Genomic DNA, 6,000 nt, shown 5'->3' with positions numbered 1-6,000 from the left:
AAGCATAATTTTAAATTTGGAATTTGTTTTTGGATTCATTTCATATTTTATGCAAATTTAATTTTTCTTTCACAGACTCGGTGATTTGAAAGCGAGAAGTGACAACTCTGTTCCAAATAAATTATTTTTATCTACATGACAGACTTGCCATTTTAAATATATTTCTACTTTTTAATCTGTTACTTTCAATATGATATAAGTAAAGATGTACTTGAATCATGACGTGTCTAACAGAAACATTCGATACTTTTATGAATTTACACAACCTGCACTCATTAAAATCCTTTTCTATTATTTTATGGTAACTATTTTAGGCGGCTATTAAAAAAAAAAGCGAGGAGATTCAGATTTTAATGTCGCACCAGAAGGTTTGTTAAGGTTTTAATGCTGATTTTGAGCTCTTAGTTTATCTATCTGTTCTTAGACTCACTCTTTTTAAAACAGACAGACAGACGGACAAAATAGACAGATGTCTTGTTTTGCACCCGCTAAGTCTTTCTGCTCCGATGGGCGAAAAATCAAGCCTAGGTGAGAAGGAAGGGTATATAGAAAGGGAGGCAATTTCGGTTTCCAGAGGAGAGTAAGAAAAACTTCGTATTGTTTTGTACGAGTTCAAAAGACCTGGAAGAAAAATTGGGACAAAATAAGTTTCTGGAAAGCAGCGAAATACGGAAATACGGTTACAGCTAACACGGTAGACAATCACAATTGTTTAATTTCAGTACAAATAAAAGAGATATCCATTTATTCAATGTTAAATGCCCGCGCTTCCGTATTTTTACTTTTCCGGCGTAGCTTTCTCTTAAAATCTGTCTCGCGCTGCATTGTATGGGGAAATACAACAATTTTAATTTTAATTTTACTAAAATTACCTATTTAAATACAAAATTCGTAACAATATGTTTAACCTTAAATGACCGAAAGTAATTTAAGAAAAATCATAAACTAGAAATTTTCTTTACCTGTTTTGTTTTGCAAAAGGCATTCAAAACTAATTTAATATTGTTGCGTGCGCACGGGTTCCTAATAGACTGAACGCATAAGTCTGATAAAAAATTAATAAAATTTAGGTACTTTTCCGTTTTGCCGGCGCAGGCGATAAAGTCGCCAATAATGGTACAACCAAAGCCAAACGGAATATTCTCGCTGCTAAACTTTTACGCCTCATTTTTAAAACAAGTTGCAGACATTTCTTATCAGATTGATTGTTTCTTTCAATACTGGCATACGACTACGTATAATTTTTACCAGATAGTTTAATTTTATGCCCCAAGGCCATTCGCGGTAATTAAGTCAATTAGGATGCAATCACGCCGTTCACCGGATGGCGAAAATATAGAAAACACAAAGTCAACGGTTAAATTCATCAATTCTAATGAGAATGCCGTATCGAAGTAAAGTACCGCAATTTTACGTAACTTCTGAGTAAGCTATTCGTATGAATTGAAATAATTCTTGCATATAAACTTGTATTCCAAATCAAGATTTAACTTGGAATTCAGGTAGATAATTACTGAGAGAATTAGATTTTTGTAGCGTAGTTTACATGAGATGAGATTACTTGGGGTCATGTGATATGAAGCGGCGTATCAGGATGTTGAATCATGCAAGCATAGTAAATTCTTCAATTAATGTCATTTTACAAATTTATTGTATTTATTTATTGCTTTTTTACGAAATTTTAAGCGATATTAAAATGTTTATGCCTTCCAAATGAAAAATTCTTAGAACAAACATTTGTTAACATTTTTTATGCGCATACTGTATGTTGTCGCCAATACAGTCTGCTTGGCGAGATTTGCGCCGGCGAAACGGAAAAGTGCCAAAATTTATTCTGCTCACAAGAAATAAAACAAAATGCTGAAATATTTTCTCGCAGATATTCGTACAATATCATATCACACTGTAGTTATATTTTAAACCGCTAAAACGTTAAACAGAACAACACAATTTGAAGCGCAGAGAAAGTTAATTCGATCTCAAAATCGCAGCAGCTAAGTAAACAAAAACAACTTAGTAAAACAACTGACCCGAGATGATTCTCTCCGACTTTTATAAGCTTTTTAATCAGTCACGAGAACATTCTGGTCTTTTCTCGAGGTTCCTGAAAAACAAAAGAGTACTATTACGAGATATCAGGTTAGTAAATGTTAAATGCGCGTGCTCCTGTATTTTTAATTGTTCGGCGTAGCTCTCTCTTAAAACTCTTTAACACTTCCACGGGCAAATAAAACAATTTTAATTATAATTATACTGAAAATAGCAAATTAAATACAAAATCGGTAACAATATATAAATAAATTCTAATACCCTTTTAAATCCCTATTAATAATATTAATCTGTTGTTTAATTTGTTTTTTTAAAAAAGTATAATTTTAAATTTGAGCAGCCTGATAGCCTGAAGGCTGTTTTGCTGACTGTTTCAGCGAGTTTGTCGTAGTTTCGACAGCTGTAAAAGTGATTTTGGAACTGTCCCGAGAAATACTGGCTAATAAATAGTGTTTTGTTTCTTCATCAATTGTTTTCATCAGTCACTCCAAGTACACGAACCCGTAGAACGCAAAAATATCGTATCTTTTCACTTAAGAATTTTAATTCATACTACACTTCACAGCGTCTCTGAATTAGAGAATAGGAATATTTCTGTCCGGGTAAAGTGCAAAAACATTTCCTTCGATGCACAGCTCGTTTACACCCGACATTTTGAAAGAAAAATCAACTTGGAAAGGAGCAGAATAATACTTCAGTTCAAATAATAAGCTGTTGCCAGGTTCTCCCCGAAACATTTTACTTTTTTTAATTCTTCGTCGAAAGCTTTCTAAAAATGGATAAATGACTTCTGTAAATATTCTATCGCTCGTTTTGGCAATCCATGGTTTCGTACCGAACAGAACAGCATAAATTATTAACTATGTGGCTGACTCAATACATTTTTAACTACTAATAGAGTCAACGCTCATTTTTAACTAACCCACGCATCCCGAATGAAAAGGAAGTTATACGACATTATAATAAAAGCGAATTTAATAAGCTCTCATGTTGGGGCACCTTTTAATGGAACGATCAATACAGTGAGAGATCATTCTATGCAGCGTCTGGTTCATTTCCGAGAGCTGAATTTATTAGAGTATGATGAAAATTTCCACTCGTCGGAAAATATATTCCATAAAGATCATGCAAAAAATTAAATTTTGGGCGTACGCTCCTCAGAAACTAAAACAGTTTCACAAAATTTTCTTCGAAAAACTTCACAACTAAAAAAGTACATATAAAACCAATAATTAAGGAAACAAAGCGTAGTAGATGCTAATTTTTTAACACCATGTATGATTAATAGAAAACATTTCCCAAGCAAAATAAGTAAAGCGATCAACTATTAATACCAGAATTTCACCAATTAGTAATACAGGTCTAGTTCCATCGCATTAACTGCACAGCTCCATCAGAATATATATCTAAACCATATCCAGATAAGATGGATCCGAAGATTTCCCATCTTCCTTCCCGCATCAATTAACCACTCTAGAAGACTTTCAGCTCTCCAGTATTTGAAGTGCCCCCATGGCGCGCATTTACTGTATTTTTAAAAAGATTCACCGGTGTGAATATAGTGGGGCCCGGATCTGGTCACCAGGGCCCCACTATACGAAGGTAGGTGAAATTCGTAACACTTTCCTCTACCGGGAAAGTCGAAATGATGACGCTTTATGCCCCCTATACATATTTTAGTTCCGGCATCATTTCTAGTAACAGGAAAATCTTTTTTGGGAGTGAGTTTTTTGGACTTGAATAACCATATCCCCCGTCGAATATGGGAATCTGAAAACCCTATCTTCGAGTTCGGAATTTGTTTTGTAATCCATTTCATATTTTGCCACACTTTAAAGAATTTTTGATTAACAAACTCAAGGATTTCAAAGCGAGCAGGGGAAACTTTTTACAGAAAAAAACATTTTTATCTCCAGCGCACGAGACTATGTATCGGAAATTCTAATGATAAGTTCATTTTAAAATTACTTTGTGATATTAATGTTGAACTGAACTTTATGGTTTAGGTGCGAAGTGCCTGATATTTAATAAATAAAGGTAACACACAAAACGTTAAAAGGACGCCCCTTTAGAGGTAATTTAAAATCAGAAACCTTTCAGATTTTTTAAAAAAATTATTCCGTTATTAGTTACATGCTAAGCGATTTAAAGCAATAAACGCAGATTCAATCCAACTGTTGTTAATCACCAGCTGGACCCGCAAAGTAACCCAACTGAATTCATAAAAATCCTTATATTGTTACGGGCGTACGGGTTCGCCTGTTGTAATATAATAATTAATTAAAGAAATACAACTTAAAAAAAATTAAAAAATTAAAAGATTTTATATTACGCCCAAAAGGGGCGTTTTTCAACGTTTTCTGTGCTACATTTACATATTAAATATCATATTTTTCGCACTTAAACCATAAAATTCAATACAATAACAGTACCGCAAAATATTTAAAAGAGCATATCATCAAAATTTCCGATACACAGTCTCGCTCGCTGGAAATAAAAATTTCTTTTTCGTGCAGTGTTGCCATTGTTCGCTTTAAAATCGTGGAGTTTCTTAGTCAAAAATTCTTTAATGCTTGACGAAATATGAAATAGATAATAAAATTCCAAATTTGGGCTTTTAAATTCGGAGATTCTTCGTTATTTAATTTATTTAAATATAATACAGGGCTCTAATTTTTGGTGGCAACAGTTTGAAAAGCGAACCGACATTTATACTGAACCGACGCAAAATGCCAAAACGAAATTAATAGCCCTTCTGGGCAAAATGCACTTTTGGCCTAAAAATACTTTACAATTATGAAACGTTTTATACAAAAATACTCGTACAGCTCTTCACAGTATCACAGAGCACAATTAGTAATTACTATTTCAAGTTGTTAAGAATGTTGAGCACAAAAGAGCGCAAAGAGCTTCAAATGCGTCAGCTCGCACGGTGATCTCTCAATATTCTGAACTCTCAGGACTCTTCGCTAAACTATGCTTCCTCCGGTCTTACAAACCTTTCTCCCATCCGACGAGAAATTCCGAGTTGCACAAGGATACAGGGATTGCACCAGATGCGGCCAAATAGTCGCCAGACTTGGCGAATTTGAGATTTGTCGCCAAATTTGGCAACGAAATTTATCGTTGAAAACCGTCGCTAGCTTGGCAGTACTTTTCGCCAGTTTGATGAGATAACGTTATTTACCTCAGTGCTAAACATATTTATCATTGTAACCCTTTTTTCAGAGCGACGTTTTGAATTCTAATGCGAAATTCTTTCCATGCTTACATTATATAAGGGGTGTTCAAATGAAAAGGCACGAAACGTCGTAACAACCAAACCGTTTGAAATTTGAATATGCCACTCTGTCATAACGTAGTGAGACACGAATGTATGGACGCGAATAGTGTCGACGTGGTTGCGCGCATATGAAAGCGCCCTCACATGACGCCGGAGGGAAGGAGGCGGCTGTTTGTTCGGTCCAATTGATATGGCAGTGCATGTGAAGACATGTTGGCGTTCAGATTGCAAAATTCGTTTCACATCTCAGAAAGTCGTTCACCTTTTTGATGAGTTTGGCAGTGATGATCGTTTTTACCTGGCCTGGTCTCGGGTCATCGCTCGAACACTCCAAGCCTTCACGAAAACGGACACACCACTTTCTCACTAACTTGCCGGACACACAGTCTGCTCCATATACGGCCACAATCCGGTGATGAATATCGGCCGTTTTAACCTCTTCAACAGTCAGAAATCTGATAACACTTCGCTGCTCCTCAATCGTCGAATTTTCAATGTGAACGCCAAGATGTCATTACACGCACTGCCGCATCAATTGGACGGAACACACAGCTGCCTGCTTCACTCAGGTGTCATGTGCGGGCGCTTGCGCATGCGCACAACCGCGCCGGACACTACGTTCGCGCTCTTAGATGTCTCGCTACGTTATGCCAGAGCGACATATCTAA

Source organism: Stegodyphus dumicola, chromosome 3 (genome assembly GCF_044657685.1).
Source record: "Stegodyphus dumicola isolate Sdum_Otavi_A_Nest chromosome 3, ASM4465768v1".
NCBI lineage: Eukaryota > Metazoa > Arthropoda > Arachnida > Araneae > Eresidae > Stegodyphus > Stegodyphus dumicola.
Note: the sequence above shows the minus strand (reverse complement) of the source record.